This window comes from Nipponia nippon, unplaced genomic scaffold (genome assembly GCF_047370975.1).
Source record: "Nipponia nippon isolate SJK-2023a ecotype South Korea unplaced genomic scaffold, ASM4737097v1 scaffold_4, whole genome shotgun sequence".
NCBI classification, from domain to species: Eukaryota; Metazoa; Chordata; class Aves; order Pelecaniformes; family Threskiornithidae; genus Nipponia; species Nipponia nippon.
This window is the reverse complement of record NW_028262358.1, coordinates 102,961,986-102,989,393: the sequence shown is the minus strand read 5'-3', so window position 1 is coordinate 102,989,393 and position 27,408 is coordinate 102,961,986. Positions and strand designations below refer to the sequence as shown.

General features: G+C 37.0%; 1 long non-coding RNA gene across 2 annotated transcripts in view; it reads left to right on the top strand.

Moving 5' to 3' along the window:
* The first annotated feature begins 2,114 nt into the window (after positions 1–2,114).
* Positions 2,115–27,408, top strand: part of LOC148053457 (uncharacterized) — a 116,318-nt gene continuing 91,024 nt past the window's right edge. For both annotated transcript variants that reach the window (XR_015708541.1, XR_015708540.1), the window contains exon 1: positions 2,115–2,293. This is a non-coding gene — a long non-coding RNA (uncharacterized LOC148053457). The remainder of the gene's footprint in view (positions 2,294–27,408) is intronic.

The window sequence follows — 27,408 nt, the reverse complement described above, 5'->3', positions numbered from 1 at the left end:
TATCTAAGTGGAGCATTTTCATAGCTTTTGGAATTCAGAAAAGTAAGTCTGACCAGTTGTGAAGTTGTGAAGGCAGAGCATTTTAATGAGTTCATCAAGAACTGAAGCAATATTCCCTAACTGGTCTGTTACAAGCTGAATTTGTTGGCGTTGAGGTAATTTTTTCCCATGGCCAGTCATAGATGACAGAGAAGCTGATAAGAATATTTGCATGGGTTTAGGATTATATTAGATTCAGATATGCATTTCAGATCATATGGATCACACTCACTATTAAACACATTACAGATTTTCTCTTTATGGAAATGGAAGCAGAAAAAAAATTCTGTAAAGTTTATTTTTTGAGGCACTTAAGAGAAGTTAATGAATGTTGTGCATGTTCATACTAAAAAAATTCATTATAGATTAGAAATTACCTTATCTGTGGTTGAAGAGAAAAAAAAAAGTTTGCTAAGTTAAAAATTTGCTAAATATTGAATTGGTTTTATAATTTTTTTATTAGCCATCTATAAATACAAATTCTAATAATCATGATTTTCATACAATCTAGATCTGATATAAATTTCTCATTAACATAAATGATATATTAGATATCATAATTAATTAATCAAATATAGATTAAGAAATGCTTAGTGAATGAATACTTAAAGTAGCTAAAATAAAACATCATGTCTATTACGTTGATTTCTTGGAGAGGTTCCAGGGCAATGGTTATTAACATCTCAGTGTCCTATTGCACACAGGAGCTAAAAAAACCAAAAGGATGAATATGGACAGTGGGGTGGAGTTAGCCTCATTCTATTTCTGTGTTCTGAGATTTGGTTGAATAAACAGCATTCATTTCAACAACAATGAACTGTAACTTATGTCTTAACTTCTGCTGATATCAACTTGTAAATTCCTGCAATAATTTCAGAGTGACTATTCTGGGCAAGCTTAGCAAAGTATTAAGTGTCTAACTGACCATGTCTAAGTAGACTGGCAACAGCATGGACTCAAAATTGACAGTATTATATTTTAAATAAGCTTAATGATCTAAGTAAATAAAATTGGAGGTCACTTTAAAAAAATTTTTCCACATCAGTGGGTTCAGCCTTTACTAAGATCAACACAGAACAAGCTCCTACGAAGTCTATAAGGTTACCACTTCCACTCATTTACTAGACAAAGTGCTTCTTCCATGAAAAATATGTAAAGCAGTTATAAACTTCATAAACAGGAAAGCAAATCACCCATCAAACAACTCAGATATATATTTATTAAAGAATTGCCCTGATGAGCTTGTGGAGCTTATCTGCTAAGTAGAAATAATTCCCACTTAAAATTTGCTATGGTATTTTGTGGATGGTAGGTCTGCATGCAAGGTGAAGAAGACAGCAGAGGTAATGGTTTATGAAATGTTGCTCATACTCCATTGTGTGATCAACAGTCTCACAGATGCTGAAAGTGGAGACCACAAGTCTTTTTTTGCCTGTCTATCTGTCTTTCTATCTATCTATCTATCTATCTATCTATCTATCTATCTATCTGTTTATCTGTCTGTCTGTCTGTCTATCCATCTATCTATCTATCTATCTATCTTTCTATCTATCTCAAAGTTTCCAAAGCAATTATGTTCAAAGAAACAAGCTTTCTTTATCTTTGCACAGTATTTGGACTGTGGTGGTGCATTCTCTGCTCCCTGTTCTTCTTGTGCACCTGGCAGAGCATGGGAAGCAAAGCTGCTTTACAGTCTCAGCAACTCCTGTCCAAACTTGGCCTTTGTGTAACCAGTCTGGCAGTTAAGCGTCCCTTGACCGTATCAGAAACTCTTACATGGCTGAGGTGGGAGCAGCCCTGTCTGTACCAGTGAGGCAGCCCTGACAACCTTGGAACATATGTTTCATCTGCACCAGTCGCCACCCAGCAGCCTTGGGGCCTATCTTATCTGAGCTGTAACTCGGGAGGATCTGTACCAGCATCACTGGAATTTCTGAGAACTTTAGTAATTTCCAACATGGGTTGTGAAAGTAGAATGGAAATTTACTGATGCCTAAAGTCAATCATCTCGTGACTCTTATAAAGAGCGGTACCAAGTGAGGTCAATGGTTATTAACATTTGAACTCTCCTGGACTGCAGCGGGCTGCATCACAGTCTCCCTCTGAGTGGGACACCTCTCAGAGCTGTGAACTCTTAAGTTTGCATGAGCTGATCTCTGGTGCTCCCTGCTCCTCGAGTTTTGACTTTCACCTGATCTCCGGTGCTCCTTGCTCCTTGAGGTTCAACTTTCGCCTCTTGAAACAGTCATTTAAAGTGAGTATTTCACTAAACCCAGCGGGGAATTTTTATTGGTGCCTTTAACTGTGCGTATTTCAATAAGTACCTTCGTCTGCATATATAACGAGTATTTAGGCCTATTGTGTGGTCATGTGTGTGTGTATCGATATAAATATTGTAGTAAACCTCATTTAAGCACTTTGTAGATGCCAAATTAATCAATGATTAGTTACTGCTAAATTCCTGTGATTTTCTCCTTGCTGCAAGCAAACCATAAACTGCTGCTAAACATATATAATCCTTAGACATAAATCATTGCCCAGCTCTGAGATGAGGATTGGATCCAGCCGCACCTAGGCTCCTCTGTGAGAAGTTGTTTAGAAAGCAAAGGGGTCCATTCTGAATGTCATTACTCAAGGGGAGGGCTCCCCTTTTCCTCCTTGTATTTTCTTCAAACTCTATTTCCTATTTCTTTCTCTTCAGATATATAGATAAATATTCCATTCATTTAATAAGTAATAGAGTGAACCTTGCCATCAAACTCTGTTAAATCACACTTTTATAGATTTCTATTAAAGTCAGTATTTGCAAATATCTTTGATGGTGATTTTTTAAGTGGCTTAACCACTCATCTGTGATAAATTGGCATAGTCGGCAGGATGGCAAGTAGTGTCACTGCTTACTTACAAAAAAATGGAATAAGTCCACTTCCTAAATTCTTGGATGAATGGGCTTGTGATAACTGGCATGACTGGGAAGCTGTGGAAAAACAACTACAGGTGGTCAGAGCTCATATAAAAGAGGGTAAAGGAAAAGGAATTATTTGCAAAATGCTGGATACCTGGGAAAGGCTGCGGCTATATTAGATAAAGGAGAACTCAGGCTGACACCTGGATATGGAGGCAGTAGTCCAACGTATCTGTGTCTGAAAAGAACTAAGTTGACAAAGGGAGTTTGGCAGGGAGGGAGCCATCAAAGGTTTAAGGTCTAAGGACATTTACAAAGAACAGTTCTTCACAGCAGCTCCCAACTCAGTTATGTATGTGCCCAGTGCTAGTCACACTAAATATACTCTCACAAATAACAGTTTGTAGCAAAGACCCTTCTGAATTGTGATAGCCTTGCACAGACTAAATGGCAGCATATCAGGCCATAATGCCTCAGATTTTGTATTCCACTGTATTTTTAAATATAGATGACATCTATATATCTATAGTATCATCAAAAATAATGTTCAGAAAAGAAAATGCCCATGTATATATATTTTAACAGTTAGATTTAAGGCCTCTGAAAAGTTCCATAGTATTATAAATGCCCATTGCCTACGTTGTTTATGGCTGTTTCTGCTTTAAGTGGAAGTAAACACCCTAGACTCTGCAAACTACAGAACTGAGTATACCTGTGACACTTGCATATGCCTGGGAAATGAAGTTGTTGTTTTGTTTAACTCTCTGTTTTGCATGATCCTTGTGTTAAATTGTGTAGATTTGCATCTGCTTATGCTGTATTATGTGAAGTGTTGAAAACATATTTAACCTAACACCAGCTCACATATGAAACCTATTTGTCTAGTGGAAAGACATGAGAAAAGACCTACAAAGAAAAAAGGAGAAAATGTATGCATTTTGAAACTGCTTATTATAAGGGCCTGATTATTACCACCAAAACTACCATCCAAAAAACTGTGTAACCAGAATTCACCATTAATGGGAATTCCATCAGTGCAGACAGCGTGTCATACATGAACATAGGCTGTTATTCGCTGTCAGCAATAATGCTGATTCCAAGCATTTTAGTGATAAGCCTAATACCAGATGCCTCATAATTTGTGGTGTAATTAGCTTTGTCTAGTTTAGTAGGAATATGTCAAGTGCTATAAGCAACACAGAGAAGAATCACTTTCAGCAGCTGTGAAAATTGATATAACTGGTATAATTCACTTGTCCACACCTTACTGAAGAGACAATGGATTGCATACATTTTTGAAGAGGATGTGGTTCGGTACCAGAGCAGACTGCTATCTGTTTATATTTCTGTGGCAGCTGCACCGTGGATCAGATGGGCTCTTCTGCAAGGAGAGGCAAGGTGTACAGTTGTTCACTGAGGTGATGTATTCAGCCAGGGATCCCTTGAGCATGGAGCAGAGGGTGCAGAAGGGTAACACCAGGCTGCAGGGAGCCTGACCTTTGATAGTAGGCTCAATCATTCTAGACACTCTCTCTGCAACAAACAGCAGAATCATACTAGATTTATTTGTAAATATTTAATTTCAAATTTAACAGAAAATAATTCAATTTTCATTATTTACAGATCTATCATGCTCTAAAACATTCCTTTTTACTCTGATAAAATCTGACTTTAAAGATTGCAAGTCTTCAGTGCTTCATTCGATTTTATTGTAGTCCAGCACTGCACTATCCATCACTGTCATCTGGGAAGGTTAGAGTAGAAAAACACATATAAATACACATACCCGCCACTCACCCGCCAGTCCCACATATGGCTTTAAAACTCTAATTTGCTCAGCCCCATAATAGACTAAAAGATAATAGTTTACATGTAATGGCTAAGTTGCAGCAGCAAAGTGCAGTGAATGGCAAACAAAAAAGCAGCACCCCCTTCGCTAAGGAAGGTGACAAGGGACACTGCAAAGGTGACGGCGGACATGCTGGCATTTAAGTAACAATGTTGATCAGTTTGGCATCCTTAACCCAGAGAAGCAATGTGGAAGGAATTCTTTCCAATCCCATTCAATTAGGATCTTAAAACACCTTTATGCCTTCTTGTTATCCTCTCTGTTTTCACCACATGCAGGATGTTTTAAGTATTTTGGACATACACTCTTTGTACTCCTTGTTGTGCACTAAACTTGGTTCAACTCTGGTCTCAAGGTTGCATTCCTATAGTGACCAGCAAAAGATCATTTTCAGCTTGTGCTTATACCTTTGGAGGCCTCTGGTACAATCCTGTGTCTGTATTAAGGCCTCTGCCATCATACTACTGGGGGTCTTTGCTACATCAGAATCTTTTTTACTCTATCCAAAAAGATTTAAGAAAAGTAGATGAGGCAAACTAGTCTCCCCTCATGCTGGCTCTGGCCATGGTCCCATCACACCCACCTGGCAGTATATTAACATAATAAGTTGCTATTTTTTGACTTAATACACATTTTTTTCTTCCAGCTCACTAGAAACCACACTTGTTCCTTGTTCCTCTACCAGCAATCCATTGCTGATTAATTCCCCTTAGTTTGTACATAATAATGTTGAAGTCCATGAGGATGCATTTTAAGCTTTGCCCTCTATAGGGATCACAGGTGTAACATAAGCTGTAGAGAACAGAAATTTCACTAATTCAATAATGATATAATGTGGACTTCAAATACCTTCCTAGATAATACCAAAACTAAGTTTTCCTTTCTCATGTGTTGGAAAACCTTAAGAATTAAAAATAGGACAGTTGTACTCTATCTGTGGGCTAGCATGACTAGACACAATGGCTTGTTTATACCAGGTTCTTTTTGTAATATGATCAAGATCAGGACATGGACCCAAGCATCTACACAGAACTGCATATACTATAAACTATTACCATGGTCCATGAGACAGTTTCATCTGGGATAAACTGGGCCAGGAACCGTTGGATGCAGCTATCCTACTCAGTAGGAGAGTTCTGTTACACGGATGTAAACCACGCTATCTCTGCTGGCTTCAGCGTTAAAGAATGGTCAACAGTCCATTTTAGTTACTAATGTCGGCATTGTTGACTATATACATCATATATTCAAAAAGCCTATGTCCAGAGAACGTTACTGCTACAGTTCTGGTCTTTTATATTGCCTCTTCTTTACTCAGAGCAATTTAGTGTTGCTTCTTTCCTCCTTTCTTTAAGACTTTTGTTACCTTGGAACCCTGAAGTTGTTCCAGCTCTTACTTATTCTTAATTGTTCTGATTTTCTGGTACATTTTAGAAAACACTAAATTAATTTTAACAGTTGTTTTTTTAGTATAGTTTTTAGTATATTTTTTTAGTGTAGTTATACTTCTAATTTGGTTTTGTGTGGTTTAGTTTCATCTGGTTTGGTATGTTCTGAATTTAGTTTGGTTTGGTTTGGTCTGGCCAGTTGGACAATTTCTTGCCTCCCTTCCAAGAAATCTAGATTAATTCTTATAAACAAGATTATTTATAATTTGCTGCTTTTTTCTCTTTTTTATTCAAATTTTTTTGCTTGCTTTTTTCCCCACCTGTTTTCTTCAAACGAATTTAGTACTTCTGAGAACAGACATTTAACAAATAAATGCTCTGCTTTTCCAAATAACATTCTACTTTCCCAAAGAATACATACAACCTACTAGAGCAGTTCAAAAAGACAAGGTTGATTTAATTTTCAGATACTTATCTATGTTCCTGCCTTGTCTTCTGGCTACCACAAAGAAAGACTGAGATCGCATAAAAGTGTTGATGATACTTTTCTGAAGCAGGGGCACATTAGGAATAGTAGAGCAGTCATTAGCTGTTTTTGTACAGACTGTGAATTAATCTTCAAATAGAAAAGAAGCTGTTATGTTTACCATGCAGTTGTGAAAGTGTCTCTCCCTGTCTCCCCTACTGATACAGAATCTCAGAACTTGCAACAGGGAAACTTGGAAATACCCAGGCAAAGTTAGCACAGAAATTCTTCCTCTGCCATATTACATCATCTGTCTCTCACTGCTGTCTCTAGGTGCCCATAGAAAAATCCCACAGCTTTTTTAGTCATATCATAGATCAGCACTTTCTATTTAATAAAATTATAAAGATCTGTTGTTGCTGTTTGATCATTGTTAATACAAAGATGTAATTCAGGATTTCCACTGTAAATGCACCAGACTTGCAGTTCGATGTAAGTAAAATCAAACTAATGTAATGTAAATTTGACAAATTTTCCTCTCCAACAAACCTAGAAGATCTGTTCATGTGTATATTCATGGCCTTTGAAAGTTTTGGACCTCACTTTCACATCACACATATTAAGCATTACAATATTTGAGAAAGGAAGTTTCTTAAAATCCTATTTCACAAAGTAAATAACAAAGGTGGTATCTGTCCTGGACTGACATAATAACCATGGTCATATATTTATTGTTCTGTCTGGAAGTATCAATGTATTCAGTTCATGATCTATCTTTTTGCACAGAGATTTTTGGTTAGACAAAGACATTTATGACCATCCAGGATGCCCTGTGTTGCCTACACCATAGATTTTCATCCACTGTGACTAGCATCAAGTCTGCAGTTCTTTCTTAATGTTATATATGTGAAATGATGATTTGGTGGGAAATTAGGGAAATTACGTTGCCTCTGATTTTTTCTTTCTTTGAAATCAATGAGTTTTTTTTTTCTTTTGATTCATTATTTTCAGCTTATTTTTCAAAATATTTAGCATTCAGTGTCTTTCTTCCACCACCACCTTTTGTTTAAATCAACAAATTATTTTCTGCATGGAAAATATTTTAATTCAAACACGAACAGTACTTTCAATTTCTATACCAAGAGGCATAGATTACGGAATAGTCAAAATGCAACTGAGAAACCTTCCAAAAAGGTATTTCTGTAAATGATTTTTAAAAGCTTTTTTCAATATGTCATTTTTTCAATTCTGTCAGGACTGTGAATCTGTTCAGTTACATTAACCAGTTTAAATACTAAAGATACACCTTAAATTGCACTACATAATACACTGCAAGATACAGTGTCCTAAAATACTTCATTTGCATTATAGAATTCACTACTTAAAATGGAGAAATGCCCAAAGGACATTTTGGAAAAAAATCTCCAGGATAAAAAAAAAGGAAGAATTAATGGAAACATGTTCATCACTGTAATTTTGTTCTCCCTTTCTTCAATACATGTGATGATGAAAATGGTATTTACTCCTGTTCTTTATGAGATTGATAAAAAATACAGTTAATTTGTGATAAAAAATACAGTTAATTTGCCTTTTGTTTGCTCTATGCTGTGATCCAGCTGAACAGTATGTCCATCAGCTCTGTGTTAATTCTTTCTACTCCACAGTAGTAAGATCTGAGTTGTCACCTTATGCGACCATGAAATTCTTAATGACAAATTGGAATGAACTTATAGTTGGGAAAAATTTATGTTATTCTCTTTATCATTCTCTCTTCTCTTTTTATTTTCCTTTTTCTCTGCTTCCTTCTCAGTATTCATCTTCGTTCTTCATTTATTCTGCATTCGGTAACCAGTGTGTCCTTTACAGTCAGATTGGCCCTGTAACTCAAATAATTATGTCTCAGGTGAGAGGAATACCTTATATTTTGGCAAGAAAAATAACAGTTGGTAGGATTTTTGTTTATTGTAGCTTGCAACTCTTCTTTCCATTGTGGGGCAAGACATGTTTGATGATGGTTAGGAAGATCTTGGTGGTACTATATCATGGTACTACTATGGCATAAGGGAGGCTGAGAAAAGGAACGTGTATCATACCTCAGGATCTACGTATTTTCTGCTCATGATGTGCTTTGAGCCTGGCTGTAGTTCAGCTTGTCTCCAACAAGCTTAAGAAGAACCTACCTTGGGATAAAAACATTGTGGGCTGGGCTTGGTCTTATCTGCAGCTTAGCTCTTCCAGCTGCTTAGACTGGTAGAAGCACTCTGTGTATACCTGAACTTTTCCTGGTGTCGTGGTTTAACCCAGCCAGCAACTAAGCACCACACAGCCACTCGCTCACTCCCCCACAATGAGATGGGGGAGAGAATCAGAAGAGTAAAAATGAGAAAACTCATGGGTTGAGATAAAGACAGTTTAATAGGTAAAGCAAAAGCCGTGCACGCAAGCAAAGCAAAGCAAGGAATTCATTCACTACTTCCCATCGGCAGGCAGGTGTTCAGCCAACTCCAGGAAAGCAGGGCTCCATCTCACATAATGGTTACTTGGGAAGACAAACGCCATCATGCTGAACGTCCTCCCCCTTCCTTCTTCCACCAGCTTGTATACTGAGCATGATGTCATATGGTATGGAATAGCCCTTGGGCCAGCCTGGGTCAGCTGTTCTGGCTGTGCTCCCTCCCATCTTCTTGTGCACCTGGCAGAGCACAGGAAGCTGAAAAGTCCTTGACTAGTGTAAACTCTGCTCAGCAAGAACCAAAACATCAGTGTGTTATCAACATTATTCTCATCCTAAATCCAAAACACAGCACTATACCAGCTACTAAGAAGAAAATTAAGTCTATCCCAGTTGAAACAAGGACACCTGGTGGTAGCGGTTGAGATTCTGACCTGGTCTGAATGCATGCTTAAAGAGTATGAACTTTAATCAATTCTGTATTCTAAAACAAATACAGATCTCATCCTCAACTAACCAGAAGATGTACGCTGAGTCTGCTTGAGTATTGTGGCTAAACTGTTGACTACTGCACATAGTAACACTCCACAGACTCCATATATGTGAGTACTCTGGTTAGTAAAGGAACAAGAGCTCCATATTTCCCGCTGGCTCCCTAGGCACTTTGTGTTCCAGCTGGTATGTGACAACCAGCACTGAAGAAATGCAAACCACTTTTTGAAAACAGGCTTAAAAGACTTTATGCAGCACACCTTTTTGAGGTGCTTCCCTTGTGTCTGCTCTGCATGGACAGAATGTCTCAGAACATCTCATCTGCCTGGTACAGCTGAGCACCTGAACACAACACTCTGGAGGAAAGCACCTTAGCCTGCAGCATTTTAAACAAGTTAAGACTGTAGATTACATAAAAGCAGGAAGGCATACAGTCATTTACATAGCCAGACAGCTGGCATTTCAGAGAGAGAGCTCTTGCACACATAAGGGATAAAGACCTTCAATTGTCTATAATAGTCAAAAAATATTAGGCTGTTTGATCTCATGTAAAGGACAAATATGTCAATATTGGAGAGGTTACTTGATAAACTCTGCTTGACATTGCAGAACGGCTGACCCCCATTCTCCTATGCTGTTATGAATGTCTTTTGGCTGTAATTAACATATAACTTGTACAAATATTTTCTTTCTTCTGTTGCCACAAAATCATTGTTATTTCCAAATGCATATAAAAAGGCTGAGACATCATGTTTACTTCCTTCAGTAGATATGGCTCCAAGCATAAGAATTATTTTATTTATCTACTAATTATCTGGTAGCAGAACAGGTAGAAGATGCTAAAACATTTGCATTAATCACTTTTCTGAACAGATTTTTAGTTCTTCAGCAGCACATTATAAATTATAAAATATCAAACATTAATTTTGTGTTTATTCATTCAAAAATAATGCTATACACTGGAATTTTGTCCCTGATGATATGGCAATATTTTATCCTTTCCTTATTATTGCATACTTTTCTGATTTTTTTAGCATTATACTTAGTCATTTAGACATAGCCAGTTTGAAGTGACATTATGACTTGAGTATACTTTTGTATGTGTTTTAATGCCTTGCAACTGGACTGTTGTCTCATAATTTTTGTGTAACATGATGTTGCAAGGATGCTGGTACTGGATTACCTACAATCATCTGAAACAATATGGTTCCTTTCTCTGTTGGAAAACAATAGGTTTTCCACTTCTTAACCAAACTCATGCTGCAGGGAACTACTCAAAGGTATCACCACAGACTGTTTCTATATGCTTTTAGGAATTATCAAGTTTATAGTATTAGTTTTAATATCAGTGTTATCAGCCTATACCAAACTCATTACCCCTCAGTCATACCTCTCAGTTATTTTTGAGCTAGCTAATACAGGTATTAGAAGCTGCATGTCAATGGGAGCACAGATCTCTACCTGGCATCATCACTTGACTATTTATCCATCTACTCTAGTGACATTTGCAGCACAATGGGTTCAGCAGCCATGCAACTATGCAGCATGAAAACTTGGGCTACTTACTTAGATCATCTGAGCTCAGAAATGTCTAAACATATTGTAAGCATCACAAGACAAGTATACTTATGAGTGGCATTTTGCTTCATCCCTTAAAGCATTACAGTGGTGCTATGGCTTCAAGGTTTTCTAAACCTTGTCTGATATTTCAACAACTATAATAAATGAACACCAGAACTGCATGCAATATTTTGGTATGTTTGTTGCAGTACCAGTTTCACCATAACTGTGTGAAGAGAGGAATCACCTCAGTATTCCTACTTGCTGCATATCCCTTTCACAGACCCAGTGACTGTGCTAGATGATTTTTAACCACAGCACTCTAAGGGTTTACAGAGATTTCTTAACCTTTGTGATTATTGCTAATGTTTTCCCATGGATCATCATTCATTTCTCCCAGAAATATAATTTTGCATTTTGCTATATTTTTAAAGGCATTTTGTTCCATATGTGATAGTTTGGGAGGGATGTCTGTGTAAAGCATAGGAATTCTGCTTAATTCTGTTCACCTATTTCTTTATTTAGAATATGTTAATTCACTGAGAACTTGAAAGGTTAGTTGTAGACCCACAGTGTATGGCTGAGCCATTGGGCTGTCAGTATGTTTTCCTGGTCTCTCTGATACAGGATCTCTTTTAGCCGTCCTTTGCCATTATTTATCTTTCCAATAAGACTTGCATTATCTGAAAGTATCATCAGAAATAAGTCTGATGTCTAGATAATTGATACAACTGCTGAACCTTATCAGGTATAAAGTCAATATTAGTAAGACCCTACCAGAAATGGTAGGATATTGTGTGTACTGCCTACTAACAGTTTTGCAAACTGTTTAACACGTTATTCATTGATATTTACATTAATTCTTAATCAAAATAAAATGTAAATATAATACTGAATGTATTCCAAAAGCTTTAGTGTATTATATCTTTTCAGTTACCAATTTTAATCTGGTCATATAATAAAATCAGTTGTGTTTGACAAGATCCATTAAAAAAACATTCAAATGACACTCTTCTTTCAATTGTTTAGCAATTTAACCCTCCATGAATTTTCCTTTATCTTCCTAAGGATTTAAGTCAAACTAGTCAACTTCTAGCTAGTAAGTCAGCCTCCTTTATTTTTTCTGAGTACTGACACAATAGCTTTCTGTCTTCTGGTAACACCAGTGGGCCAGAGGTCTCTTAGAGATTTTGTCATTCAAGTTTTTTGAGACAGCTAATTTAAAAATGACTATTAGTGAATCTTTTTAGCATTTCCATTGACTAAGTGGAAAATAAGCAACTTGTGGGAGTTTTTTTGTTGTTGTTTTTTAAGCAAAATCAGGATATTGACTTATGCCTCTGATCATGTCGCCATGCACAGGTGATAAATTCTTGCATCAGACTACATGATGGAGTAGTTCAGGAAACCCATCTGGTGTGTGTCTCATTTTCCTTGTGGCACTCTGGATGAGTAAATTCTCAGCTCTGCAACTTCAGAAGGGAAGATACGTAATTATGTAATCTTTAAGATGGGTAAAAGGGACAATAAATTATTTCTAGGGTTGTCCTATCCAGTCTAAGACATCACGTCTGTTAAGGGTTTTCCATTGCTCTGAGATCATAACATTGTGTGCATTGGGTTTTCTTTGTTTATATTCTTCCTGTTTTAGGAGGACATGGAAAAGGGTAGAAATAACATGCTACTTGTACTAGCAAAGTATCGGATATATATTATAGTTAAAGAGGTAATGGATTCTTCTGATTTTCAACATTCTTATTTTATATGAGATTCCTATTTATTTACCTTTACTCCATTTGCTTTATACTTCTAATTGTTGCTTCTATTTCACAATGAACCAGGATGAATGTTTAGATGAACTGTACTCCTGAATTCTGCAATCCTATCTTTCTTCTTCAAGTGTTACTCATTTCTATTAAGATTTTTCTGTCTGCATTTTTCCTTATAGCCAGTTTTCCTTGTAATTTTTCTTGTCTTTGGGAAGTGCTATTGAAAGGCATTTAAAGAACAATGCAATCCTTAGGCACAGTCAACATGGGTTCACAAAGGGAAAATCCTGTTTAACTATTTCAATACCCTTCTACGATAAGGTCACCCATCTAGTGGATGAAGGGAAGACAGTAGATGTAGTTTTTCTGTATTTTAGTAAGGCTTTTGATACTGTCCCTCACTACATCCTTCTAGACAAGTTGTCCGGCTGTGGGATGAGCAAGTGCACTGGGTGAAGAACTGGCTGAATGGCAGAGCTCAAAGGGTTATAGTGAATGGAGTTACATCTGGCTAGCGACCAGTCACCAGTGGTGTTCCTCAGGGCTCACTCAGTTCTAGAGCCAGTTCTGTTCAATCTTTTAATCAATGATCTAGATGCAGAAGTTGAACGCACCATTGGCAAATTTGCTGATGATACCAAACTGGGAGCTGCTGTTGACTCTCTCGAGGGACAAGATGCCTTGCAGATGGATCTAGATAGATTGGAGCATTGGGCAATCATTAATGGGATGAAATTTAACAAGAACAAATGCCAGATTCTGCACCTACAATGGAGTAATGCCGGGCACAAGTATAAGTTGGGAGAGGAGTGGCTGGAGAGCAACCCTGCAGAAATGGATCTGGGGGTGCTGGTCAACAGCAGGCTCAATATGAGTCAGCAGTGTGCCCTGGCAGCCGCTCAATATGAGTCAGCAGTGTGCCCTGGCAGCCAAGAGGGCAAACCGCATCCTGGGGTGCATCAAACACAGCATAATCAGCTGGTCAAAAGAGGTGATTATCCCACTGTATTCAGCATTGGTGCAGCCTCACCTTGAATACTGTGTGCAGTTCTGTGCCCCACAATTTAAGAAGGATGTCCTTGAATGCAGTGTCCAGAGGAAGGCAACGAAGCTGGTGAAAGGGCTGGAAGGAATGTCTTATGAGGAGTGGCTAAGGACTTTGGGCTTGTCTAGTTTGGAGAAAAGGAGGCTGAGACATGGCCTCATTGCTCTCTACAGCTTCCTGAAGAGGGGAAGTGGAGAGGGAGAGAGGGAGGTGCTGGTGTCCCTGGTACACAGTGACAGGACTTGTGGGAATGGTTCAAATCTGTGCCAGGGAAGGTTTAAGACTTGACATTAGGAAGCATTTCTTTACCAAGAGGGTGGTCAAACACTGCAACAGGCTTCCTAGAGAGGTGGTTAATGCCCCAAACCTGTCAGTGTTTAAGAGGAAGTTGGACTAGATGATTGTTGTAGATCCCTTCCAACTGAAATATGCTATTGTATTGTACTGTACTGTACTCTATTCTATTCTGAAGTAAGCCCTTCTGCAGAGCCACATATACATTTTTAGTTTAGAGAGTATTTTCCCATATCAAATATTACCGAATTGTGAATATTGTTATCAATACTGGATGCCCCTGCATCCAGAATGATGACAAATTAATCTTTCTTAAAACTGTCTTCTGTTACAGTGTCTTTGTTATTTCATTGTACACGTGGAAAATAGTGCAGGTGGAGGAAACAATATCTTGCTTTTGAATATCAAGGAAACATGAGAGACACTCCAAATAATAAGTACACGTGGAAATACTAAGACACACTAAACCAAGTTTACATTATTCATACTAAACAAATAATGGCTTTGACAAGTGCCACTACAACAGGAAAAAAGAATATTGTGAGAAATGGGAATCTGCTGTATATTGCAGGAGAAGACCTAACTTCAGGTATGTAGCACTGTGGGATCCTCTGAAAGTCTACTAAGCTGTTCTAAGAACAGCAGAGCAGTCACAATTCAAATTAAAAGGACTGTTCAGCATTTACTTTCTAAATGGACCCCTAAAGAACAAAAGCTAGCCTTGTTTTGAAAGCAGTGCTTAACAACAGCCCTAACAACCTATGGATTTATCTTTTTAATCCTTATTTTCATCAAATGTTTTCTGGACCTGGGATTTAACATTAACATCTGAATTGTCATTTGGTATGTATTGCAGAATCATTAATTCTAGCAATAAAATGTTTTGTTGCACCTGAAAACAGTAAACAGATTTTTCAAGACCACTAATTAGCTGTATATGATCTCTCTGGATGATATTGCTTAAACTTCAGACTTTAAACGCTTCCATATGAGCAGCAGCAACTAAATACCACCACCAGTTCTCTCCTCATTGTCTGGGCTGTCCCAACCCAATCAATGGTGAGTTTAAGATGTCATAGGACAGTTTGATGGTGAATCACTAGCGGACTGTGTGATGGCTTTATTACCCTTTTTTAAGATTAGGTGAGAGGCCTCAGTATCTATAGAAGCTGCACAATAATGTAATTAATGACACTTCGGACATATTTGTGAGATACCGCACCTACTGCTTTCTCCTAACTTCAAGATTGCAGCAAGGCTTTATGAATAGCAATTAATGACACATTTAAAGAAACTAGGTAATGAAGGGGACTATGATTTGTCTTGTAATTTGTCAATAATATCTATATTTTTAAATATTTTTTTAGTGCTTCTGTACATACTTATGAAAATATGTAAAGACAGTGTGGTTCCTCAGTCACCTGAATATTTGGCAGTTAAGAGCTCATTTTCAAAATGGCAACCTTAAATGAAGCTTTAAAATTCTGACAGTTTTTATACACTGCTTCACACAATTTACTGAACACATATAGCATTTCTCCATTTTCTCTTATGTTAATTTGTCACTGATACTTTCTGTTTTACATCTCAAGCTAAATCTCTCTATCCTGTTTCAGTTTACTTAGTATAACACAACAAAAATAAAATCTATTTGCTTTTACAACAGATGCGAATATTCCTATGTGAATGTTCATAAAAGTAATTTAAAGATGAGAATTACAAAAGTCACAGTAACAAGAACCTAACTTCGTGTATTGAAAGAAATTTTGATAAACGTAAGAGAAGACGGAATTAGTGACAATGAGAATAATAATAAAAAAATCTGATTAAATAACAAAGGGCTAAGCTGAAACCATGTATCATAAATTAGACAAATAGGGGAGCAAAAATCAATGCACCTAAAGTGATATGTTAAAAATTTCCCCAGAATGCATTTTCAATAAAATATTGAGCAGCTGAGCTTTTTCATCTATTGCTCTGTTATGAAGTCTTATAAGTGCCTTCATGAGGAAATCTTGCAGCAAACCTCAGTCCTTTCAATTTCCACTCACTCAACCATCTCAATTGTCTGATCTTTAGCATCAAAGATTCTGAAAAAAAGGTACACTATTCATACTATATTGCTGTCTTCACTGGCTTTGGCAAGATCTTGGACATAATCTAGAGTGTAAAAATTGGCTGCATAATGTTATGAACATTTTTACGTGCTTTCTTTCTCTACCTTATTGTTTTCTTCTTCACTATCTCTGTCTTTTTTGCCTTTGATAAAGAAAGCCAGTTTAGTGAACCAAGACTATCGTTATCACACTGCTGCTGTGAGCCACAGGGAAAGAGCAGCTAAAAAGAAGTCTCTTAAATAGACTGATGCTTCTATGAGTTTGGAGAGTCTTAAAGGAGCAGCTCAGACTGCCTGTTGTGCGTGCCGTTCATTTCTTCAGCCTTTTGTGTGATTTGTCTTGTTCCATCTTGAGTGAAGGAAGATCTGACTTCAACAAGGACAGCAATAAAATCAGCTTTTGACCTTCTCAGTTAACCACTGGGTAGAACGGATTCTGCCTCAGGGCAGGAATTAGATGACCTTTCCAGACCTATATTGTAAGATTTTCTACTATAACGTTTTCTCATTTTCACAAAAAGACAAGTTATTACCACCGTTATTACCATTTAAAAGACTGTCAAATGAGATGCTTTCTTTAGAAAAACTCTTAACAGCTCAGGTAAAATGAAATAAGGGATATTGCAAAATGAAAGCCTTATGGAATACTGAGCATTTTAAATACTTTAATGAATTCTTGTTCTAGGTGTCTAAGAAAATTACACAGGTTTTTAATGGTGACTGTAAATAGGAAACCATATTACTACGTGAAACACAAAACCACTCTGAATTCCTTTCTGTTTTACAATGACCTTGCAAGGACTTACAACCTGGTTTTGGGGCTCATGTAAGAAGAAGGTCGCTGCTCCCATTCTAACAAACTGGTAGAAGAAACAAAATGAGCATGTACTGGTATCATAGGCTATTGCTGAAGTTAGTGTCTTTATTTTTATCATTCTGTTTAAAGTTTATGCAGAGCTTGAGATAATGAAATAATTGTGTAACTATGAACCAACAAAAATGTAATTAATGTCCCCTGAGTGGCTCTGTTCAGAAAACCCTCAGCTCAACCATCTCTGTAGCAGACTTATATGTAAATAATGCTCGGTAACGATGTATGCTTATATTTTGGAAATAATATGTGTTTGTCATGTGTATGACATGAAAAGATCAAAGTAAAATTCCAGATCTGAACTGTTTGATGGAACTCATGGAAGTTTTCTACTGAAGATACAGAATACCACAAAAACTGAATGAACTATAATGAAGGTTTTACATGGCACATTGCAACACAAAAATCTATGTAACTGGAGGGATCAGAGATGGCAACAGTCATAAAAAACAACAGCAGGCTTATTAATCCAGGAAGAGCATCCATGCTAACCATGTTTCCTTTACACCAAAATAGTCTTGTGTAAAGAATCTCAACAGTAAATGGAGGCTGGTGGTAGGGAGAAAGGAGCTGGGCATCCATTTGTCATTCTGGGAATTTCTTGACTTTGGACTGTAAACCGGGAACATAAAGGGAAAGGAAAGGTATAATGAGGTTCAAAGATATTTGTTCAAGGATGGCAACACTGAGACCTGTGGAAATCGAGGCAATGGACTGCCCTAAAAAAATGTTAGAGTGGGTATTTCATTTATTATATCTATACTGCTGATTCACTAGTTTTATGCTTTTCTAAATTTTTGCAGTGTTTGCCTTACATTTGATAAAATTTTTGCCTTATAAACAGATTATTCTTTTTGACTGAGGAAGCAGCACCTAATGTTGTTTTTTTTTTTTTTTTCCATGTATCCTAGGTGGCTCTGCAATCTGATTAGATTCTACAATTCAAAAAATAATAGTAATAATTTGTAGAATCATAGAATCATAGAATCGTTAAGGTTGGAAAGGACCTTTGAGATCATCGATTACAACCGTTAATCTAACTCCCTGGTCCACCTCTAAACCATGTCCCTAAGCATGTCCCTAATTCTCCAGTCCTAGGTATTTAACCCAGCTCTATAGCTTTATTGTCCATTTTTTAGATGTCCTAACTATTTCTAAACAAAGCAATGTGCACAGAAAAAATCCCTGATCTGCGGTCAAGTGCCAAATCAATACAGAAATACTACTCCAGCAAAGTGTAGCTGCATTCACACAGAATTTGCTGCTTAGGATTCCAAACCAGTAAGCCTGGAGTTAGTTACATTGTGTATGCTGAAAGGAGATAAGTCCATTCTTTTCTTGAATTTCTTAGAAATCAATTTTATATCTGGAATTTTATTTTAAGTCAGATTTGAATTCCTAAACACTGCATTATTCTGGCTCAGAAGAATTAAAATTCACCTAAACTTTCATTCTCAGGTCATAAAGATAAAAATATTTGTTCAAGATTTTGTACAAACTCACTGAAGTTGTAATACAAGAATTTGGAACAAATATTCATGACACAAGTAATTTTTGAATTATCAGTATACATGCATATGAAATACTTCAGAAAGATTTCTGTTTTCCTATTTGCTCTCATCTTCACTGTTATCAGTGTCAGGTTTTTTAGCCATGCCTGATTTTTCAATTAAGAGTTTGATTTTCTATCTATAATTATTAGAAAGTTGTTTTGATTTTTTTCCCCTGAAATTGGAAGAACCTGGATTCAAAACTATGAAAAATATATTTTGTTGGGGTTTTTTTAATAAAACTGATTAACTTTACATTTCTTACTGAATGAAGACTCAACAATACCTGCAAGAAGAAAAGGGTACTTTATTTAAATACAAAGATCAACTCCTAGTGAAGTTGTATTCATGAATCACATTGTATGGTTCCAGTTGTTAGACCACACCTGGAATATTGCACCAAGTTTTGCACTTCCATTAGTGGAAGGATGGGGATTTGGATAAACTGGAGTGCATTCAGAAAATGCCACCAGGATGGTGGCAGCTGTCCTGTGAGAAGTGGAGGGAGCTGGGCTTGTTCAGCCTGAGCAGAGATGGCTTCAGAGGCACCTAACAGCAGCCCGTCCATGCCTATGAGGAGGTTGCTAACGAGGAAGAGCCAGGCTCTCCACAGAGGTACATGGTGGGAGGATGAAGAACAGTGGCCACATATTGAAATAAAAGAGATTAAAATTAAATATAATATACTTATTCACCAATACAACAGCCCAGTAGTGGAGGAGGTTGCCCAGAATACATCCTTGGAAGTTTTCAAGACCCTTCTGGATAAATCCCTAAGCAACCTGCTTTGAGCAAGAGGCTGGATCAGAGACCTCCTAAGGTTTCTCCCAACCTGAAGTATCCTATGATTCCATGACTCTGTGGTTCCTACCTAATTTTTGTGACTGCATCTGTTGAAGAAAACCTCATTTCTTCGTATATATTTTGAAGAATTTCTTGCTTGAGGTCTTCAGTGACTGCAGCCACTTTTAATTTTAATACTATTTTCATCTGTCAAAAGGTAGGATAAAGATGTTCATTTTTTTATTTATACATGTCGTGGTTTAACCCCAGCGAGCAACTAAGCACCATACAGCCACTCGCTCACTCCCCTCCCCTTGACGGGATGGGAGAGAGAATTGGAAGGGTAAAAGTGAGAAATTTCATGGGCTGAGATAAGAACAGTTTAGTAACTGAAGTAAAATAAAATAGAATAGTAGTAATCATAGTAGTAGTAGTAATAATAATAATAATTAATAATAATACAACAATAATATACAAAGCAAGTGATGCACGATACAATTGCTCACCACCTGCTGACTGATGCCCATCCCATCCCTGAGCAGCGATTGATGCTCTATGGCCATCTCCCCCAGTTTATATACTGAGCATGACATCATATGGTATGGAATAGCCCTTTGGCCAGTCTGGGTCAGCTGTCCTGGCTGTGCCCCCTCCCAGCTTCTCACTGGCAGGGCAGGGGAAGCTGAAAAGTCCTCGACTAGTGTAAGCACTACTTAGCAACAACTAAAAGATCAGTGTGTTATCAACATTATTCTCATCCTAAGTCCAAAACACAAGACTATAGCAGCTACTAGGAAGAAAATTAACTCTATCCCAGCTGAAACCAGGACAATACATTAAATATCTTCTGGGAGTTTTATATCTAGGTTGTGAGAAAAACAAAAGACTATTCTGACACTGTTCTTTTCAGCAAAAAGTGTATTAGCATTTTTTGTTTTAACAATTCTATTTAAAGAAAAAAATTAAAGGAATGAATCCTAAAGTGCATCTATATTAACCCCAGACTGTCCTGCTTTTATAAGGCAAGCTCACTCTAGGGAAAGCTGGCTACCCATGGGAATACTGTTTTTCTAGAATTAAACCGAACTGAGAGTAGAAGTTAACATACATCATGCATAATTGTCTGAGGGTGGAAAATGTATGCATTGTTTGAGAGTGGGCTAAGTGCTAAAGCCCTGTGTGGTGTAGAAGTCAAATGAGATACAGTCCCTTTGGGAGATCCTCTTGGAGTGGGTTATCCTCTGAGATCCCAGTGAGAGATCGTTGGAACAATTCAGAACTGCCCCGTTATAGACCAAGCTAAAAATTAAGTGGCATGGAAGATAAATGGACCAATACTACAAAAATTGAAGAGTTCCTTCTCTTCATTTCAGCTGTGATAGAGACAGAAACAAATTGTACAGTTATACAAATGATACAACTAAGAAGAAAGTGAGGAATTCAGTTAACAATGTAATATTAAGCTATAATTGGACAATCATACCATCATTATGAAGCCGTTCATAAGAACAGCAGCCTTGCAGTAAGTTAAATATGATTCAGCAATCACGAACTGATTCAGTTGGTGTTGAACTGCAAGATAGACAAAAATAAGTCTGTAAATAATCCTGAGAATTTTAGCAAGGCAAACTTTGGGATGCTGGGCAAATAAATTAATTTGGTTGGTTGGTTTGGGAAAATTAAAAATTTGAATTCAGAGAAGACCTGGAGGAACACTTACTTTACTTTTAAGTAAAATGTGCCAACACAATTAGAGAACATATTCAAAGACAAAACTAAATACTTGTATGAAAGGGCTTTTCAATATGAATAATCATGTGAAAAAGGATTTAAAAAGAATGGAGACAAAAAGAAAGGGTAAAAGGGATTCATTAAGAAGAATAAAGACAAAAAGAATGGAGAAAAGGGATTCATTAGGAGAAAGACAATGTTTCAGAGGTTAAAGAGGTAAAGACTAAATACTTTGAAGGTCTTGCCCTAGCATTAGAAACTAAAATATAACAATGTTTTTTTACACACTAATTTTATACATTATTCTTTACATAAATAAAGAGGGGAAACTAGAAAAGAAGGAGGCTTCTGTATACTTGGAATTAGAAGGCTACAAGGAAAATCTAGAAATGGCCAAAATTTTTAATTAATCCTCCACTTGGTGGGTTTTTTGCCTTTTTTTTTTGTGGTGTTTTTTTTGTTGTTGTTGTTTGTTTGTTTGTTTGTTTAATTTGAGGGTCATTGTAAGGGTAATATACATTATCTGCTTCAAATGAGAAGACCATGATACAAATTACAGTATGAAAGTTAGAAGCAAAATTGTTATTTCTAAGTGTGAAAGAATTAAAGAGGAGCTTGATAACATCTATTCAAGTCAACTGAATGAATTAGCACATGGTATTGCAAATCTAGTAGAAGCCATTTAAAATTAATCCATAACTCTGGTAGTAGTAAATTTGGAGAAGAACAAATGTAGTATCAAGATAAAAAGCAGTTGGGAAACAACATGATCCAAGCAGCTAGTCTGATTATAATGCTATGAAAAGCATGAGAGCAGATTTTGAACAAGAACTAATTAGGGGCATAGAGGTAAATGGAACTTACATTACAACATGGTTTTATCTCATACAGATTGTGTCAGACTAACTATTTTTTTAGATAACTGATTTCCTAGAGAGGCTAATAAAATAAAGCTACTCTATTCAGATTTAAGCTAAACATTTGATAAGATTTCTCGAAGGAAAACTAGCATCGAACATGGTGATGACAGTGATAAACATGAGGAGTGAAAGAAGCTTGTTAGGAGGGAAACTATCCTCAGCTATACTCAAACAGCTAGACAGGCTGGCGAAAAATCAGTACAGATACCTCTCAAGCATCAGTGTTGGGACTAATCATATGTACTATATTTGTTTATGACATTGAGATGAAAACTATGTCTATACTTGAGAAATATCTAAGCAACAAAGTGCTAAGACTGCATCAAGAGGATTTGATCATTCTAAGGAGGGACATAACACAAAAGAAATGCAATTTAATACCGCAAAGTTCAGAGGCCTATTTTCAAGAATTAATAATAAAAAATAGCTACAAAAGAGACTTTGTCAATCTGATGTGATGAAATGCGTAAAAATATCTGGGTATATTTGGTGGTGTTGAATATGAACTGCCAGAGTGATGTAGCTATGAAACAAGGCTATTGCTATTGCAGAATGCATCAAGTCACGGGCTCTTCTAAGAGAGAGGAGAATGTAAATACCACTACAAAAGGTATCAGCAAGGCCTCATCTGGAATATTGTGTACATCTTTAATCACTTCTCTCAGGAATGATTAATTTAAATTGGATCAGATTCAGAGAAGAGATAAGATTAAAGGAATGGAATATTTACCTTACAAAGAAAAGATTAAGGAGAGCCCTGTTTGTCTAGCCTATCTGGGGAAGTTTAACAGGGGATATAATGACTTTTTATAAGTACATTGAGAGGGGATATATCAAGGCAAGAAAAATGCTTTAATTTTAAGAATAATATTAGCACATGATAAAAGGCTATGAATAAGTTTAGGCTGGATATCATATAAAGTTTCAGATCATCTGGCGAGTGAACTTCTGAAATAACCATCTGAATATCTTTGCAAGGTAAAGAATCAAAATTACTTTAAAGTGTAGTTTGCTAAGCTGTCATGGTTTAACCCCAGCCAGCAACTAAGCACCACACAGCCGCTTGCTCACTCCCCCCCGGTGGGATGGGGGAGAGAATCGGAAGAGTAAAAGTGAGAAAACTCACGGGTTGAGATAAAGACAGTTTAATGGGTAAAGCAAAAGCCGCGTGCACAAGCAAAGCAAAGCAAGGAATTCATTCACTACTTCCCATCGGCAGGCAGGTGTTCAGCCATCCCCAGGAAAGCAGGGCTCCATCTCGCGTAACGGTTACTTGGGAAGACAAATGCCATCACGCCCAATGTCCCCCCCTTCCTTCTTCTTCCCCCAGCTTATATACTGAGCATGATGTCATATGGTATGGAATAGCCCTTTGGCCAGTCTGGGTCAGCTGTCCTAGCTATGCTCCCTCCCAGCTTCTTATGCACCTGGCAGAGCACAGGAAGCTGAAAAGTCCTTGACTAGTGTAAACTCTGCTCAGCAAGAACCAAAACATCAGTGCGTTACCAACATTATTCTCATCCTAAATCCAAAACACAGCGCTCTACCAGCTACTAAGAAGAAAACTAACTCTATCCCAGCTGAAACCAGGACATAAGCCTATAGAGGCATTTGCAAAAAAATTCCCGGAGACAAGAATACTTTTTGAAATTGTGTTTTACTGCCTCTGTTCAGTTTGAAAAGATAGTGGAATGTGGTTGGGTTTTTTTGTTGTTGTTTTGGCGGGTTTTTTTGCAAGCCTTGTGTATTTTATTGTATTATGTAGAGTTCACCGCCCAAATCGGTTGCCTGTTTAGACTCTGGATTAAATTATCCAGTCTGGAGTCAGAGTGTAATTTTTTCCAAGACTGAATAGTCAAGGACTAGTAAGGATTCCTTTGTTTATTCTTGAGTGTTGGGTAAGATCTTTACATAAAACCGTTATGAATTTTATTTCATAAATACCTGAACGGATCTAGATCAGCCTTGATCTTTCCTCTTTCTGTAGCTCACTGGAGATGTAGGGCTTCATGGTCTTCTACTGTATGTTTTACATTTATTGAAGGTATTGAGGCTTTATTTGGCTTTTGCTGTGTGGTGTAGTTGTTTTGTGGGCCCTTCCACACTCAGCACCTAAGATATATTCATTTTACCTAATTTTAAGTCTAGCTCTGAGCAACTCATTCTTGACTGTCTTATAGTCAGTAGATAGAAACAAGGACCTCCAGACAGTGTTTTATATGGTTTAATTTATCTGTATAGCCACCTTTTAGACAATTTGAGCAAAATCTTATTCCTTTATTATTTTATGCTTGAAATTTCAGAAGACAGGATTGAGCAACCCAGGAGGTCATCTCCACTCCTGTTTTGCTGCATTCCTAAGTGGTGGAACATTTAACTTGCTCTTCATTTCAGAAGAGTAGAAAGAACTTTAGTATTACCTTGCATAACATGGTAGAAGAGATTATGGAGTGGACAATATTGGTCAAGTCTCTGCTGTTCTAATAGAAAGAGAAAAGCAGAGAACCTGGAGTATCTGTAGCATTCTTTGGTGCTGTGTACTGCCTTTCTTTTTAATTTCATACTATCAGTAAACTTAATCACATAGCCATTTACTTCTTTTTCCATGGTCCTTTTAATTGGTTGTGTAGTATAACACTGAAAAAGTTAGAAGAGAAAGGAGGGCTGCCTGGAATCCTAGAAAGCAAGATTTGTCTGATTGGGCTGTATACTTGCCTTTATTCTTATCTCTCCCTATCTAGTAACTTTTCTGCCCATTCAGTAATTTCAGCCAAGGGGTAAAGGGTTCAAAGATTTGAAATTTCTAAGAATATTATGAAAACCAGGAGCTGGGCACAAGATAAAGATCCAAATCAGTGTCTCTAGTTGGAAAAAGTTAATTGTAACTCAACCTCTTATCTATTTCATGAGACAGCCTCCAGCTGGCAATATACTTTCTTATCAAGCTGTTTATCAATATGCTTTCAATATACATTGCATGTTGTATTCCTGTGTACTGGGTCTGGCTGGGATGAAGTTGTGCTTTTAAATGTCTTCATGTTAGCCTGTATGGTGCTGTGCTTTGCATTTGTGGCTAAAACAGTGTTGATAACACACAGTATTTTGGCTATTGCTGAACAATGCTTGTGCAGTATCAAGACCTTCTTTTCCTTCCCACCCACTGGCTCCCAAAGTCAGTAACATGAAGGTGGCCAAGAGGTTGGAAGTGGACATAGTCAAGACAGCTGACACAAACTGTCAAAAGGGATATTCAATATCATATGATGTCACACTCAGCAATAAAAAAACTCAGGGAAAGGAGGAGGAAGTGGGGACATTCATGGTTATGGCGTTTATCTTGCCAAGCAACTGCTAAGTATTTGGAGGCCCCACTTTCCAGGAAGTGGACATCTGCCCGCTGATGGGCAGTAGTGAATGAATTCCTCTGTTTTGCTTGCAAGCACAGCTTTTGCTTTTATTATAAAACCGTCATTACCTCTATCCATGAGCCTTTTCACCTTCCTTCTATTTTTCTCCCCATCCTCAGGGAGAGGGAGGAGTGAGCGAAAGGGAGGGCAGGTGTTTGATATGCTCACAGGGGTCAATCCACCACATCCTATAAGTGAATGCATTCCTCTGAATCAACGATAGCTGCTATTGACCAGCTGACAGGATGTGTGAACTGGAGACATGGGGGGAAGAGCAAACTGCCAACAAGAGAGAGAGGTGAGAGTACTGGAGGAGAGAGTATCAACTCCCTGTCAATAAACAGAACTGTCTCAGATATTCAGCTGTTATTACTTATTTATCTTCCTAGTGGAAATGGAGTTGTAGCTAACAACTTCAGTCAAAGACAGCAACTTTAAGAAAACAGGGAAAACAAGATCCCAATTTTAGTTACACTTGTAGTTATTAATGGGACTGATATCAGAATCTGAATCAAAGTCTTTACATTAATAAAAATTATAATAGATTCAGTCTCCAAAATTGTAGGGAAATATATTTGTTTTCCAGTCTGTTTAACAAACATTTGCATTTCAAAAAACAAGCAGTGGGTACATCAAAATGCTTCTAAACAACTGAGATATTTTCATTAATTATATTTACTTCCATCTTTCCATAGTACAAAAAAAAAAAAAAGGTGTAGTTTTGTAAAAGAAATGCACACCACAAATGTTTATTTACTTGAAAGGGATGTTTCACCCTATGTTCCCTGAAGCCAGAGAGAATATGATATTTCGAAACTTAGATAAAACATATCTGTTAAGAACTCAAGAAGTGGACACATTTTGTCACAAACCAGAGAGATTATTAATAAAAACAATCAGGGCTAGGAAAGATGCTTCCTGTTACAGCATATCCTGCAGGGAAGGGATGACATTACCATCAGTATGGATTTACAGAGTATTTCTTATAGAAATTAACAATTTCATTCTAAGACAAGAAGGCATAACCACAAATGAAAATTGAAAGTATAGGATTAAAATATCATACATTGCAAAATATCATCCTGTTAGGCACTGTAACTTCACAGTACTCCACTGTCTGTGGAAGAACTGAACCTTATTTTCCACTGTCTTGTCTTTGGAGATTAATAAAACCATTTATATCCTTTTAAATAGTTTGAGCTGTGTGAATTATCCTTTGGTTTGTAGCTGATTCATTCTTCTGTATAAATACAAAATAATGCAATTCAATAGAACTGCAGTGAATATTTGTGACCATCAGTAACTAAAGATTTGTGAACATGAACACAGGAAGAATCAAAAGAATGCTCTAAAGCCATCCATTAATTTTCCAGAGTTGCACTTACTTGAACAGCAATCTGAACATTATTTGGCAGCAGCAAATTATTATGAACTCTTGTGTTAAGCTTCCAGTTAAAGAAAGTGATCCTTATAATATATTGCAAATTAAATGTTAGCAAAAGTTTGTTAAGTCTCTATTATTTCTGGTTTCCACTTATGCAGAACAGCTGGTTTGCAGACTCCTTATACAGAATCCCAGAAGAATCCAAATATGTGCACAGTGTTATTTCACCATCTTTTCCAGCTAAAATGAGTTTCAGCTTGTTGTTTGATCTAACTTCAAGTGGATGGCCAAAGCAAACAAACAACTTTTTTGGGAAAATCTGTTTAGGTAATTCATTATACTTGTTCTTGGTATCTCTTTAAATGCAACAAAATCTTCCTTTCTTAG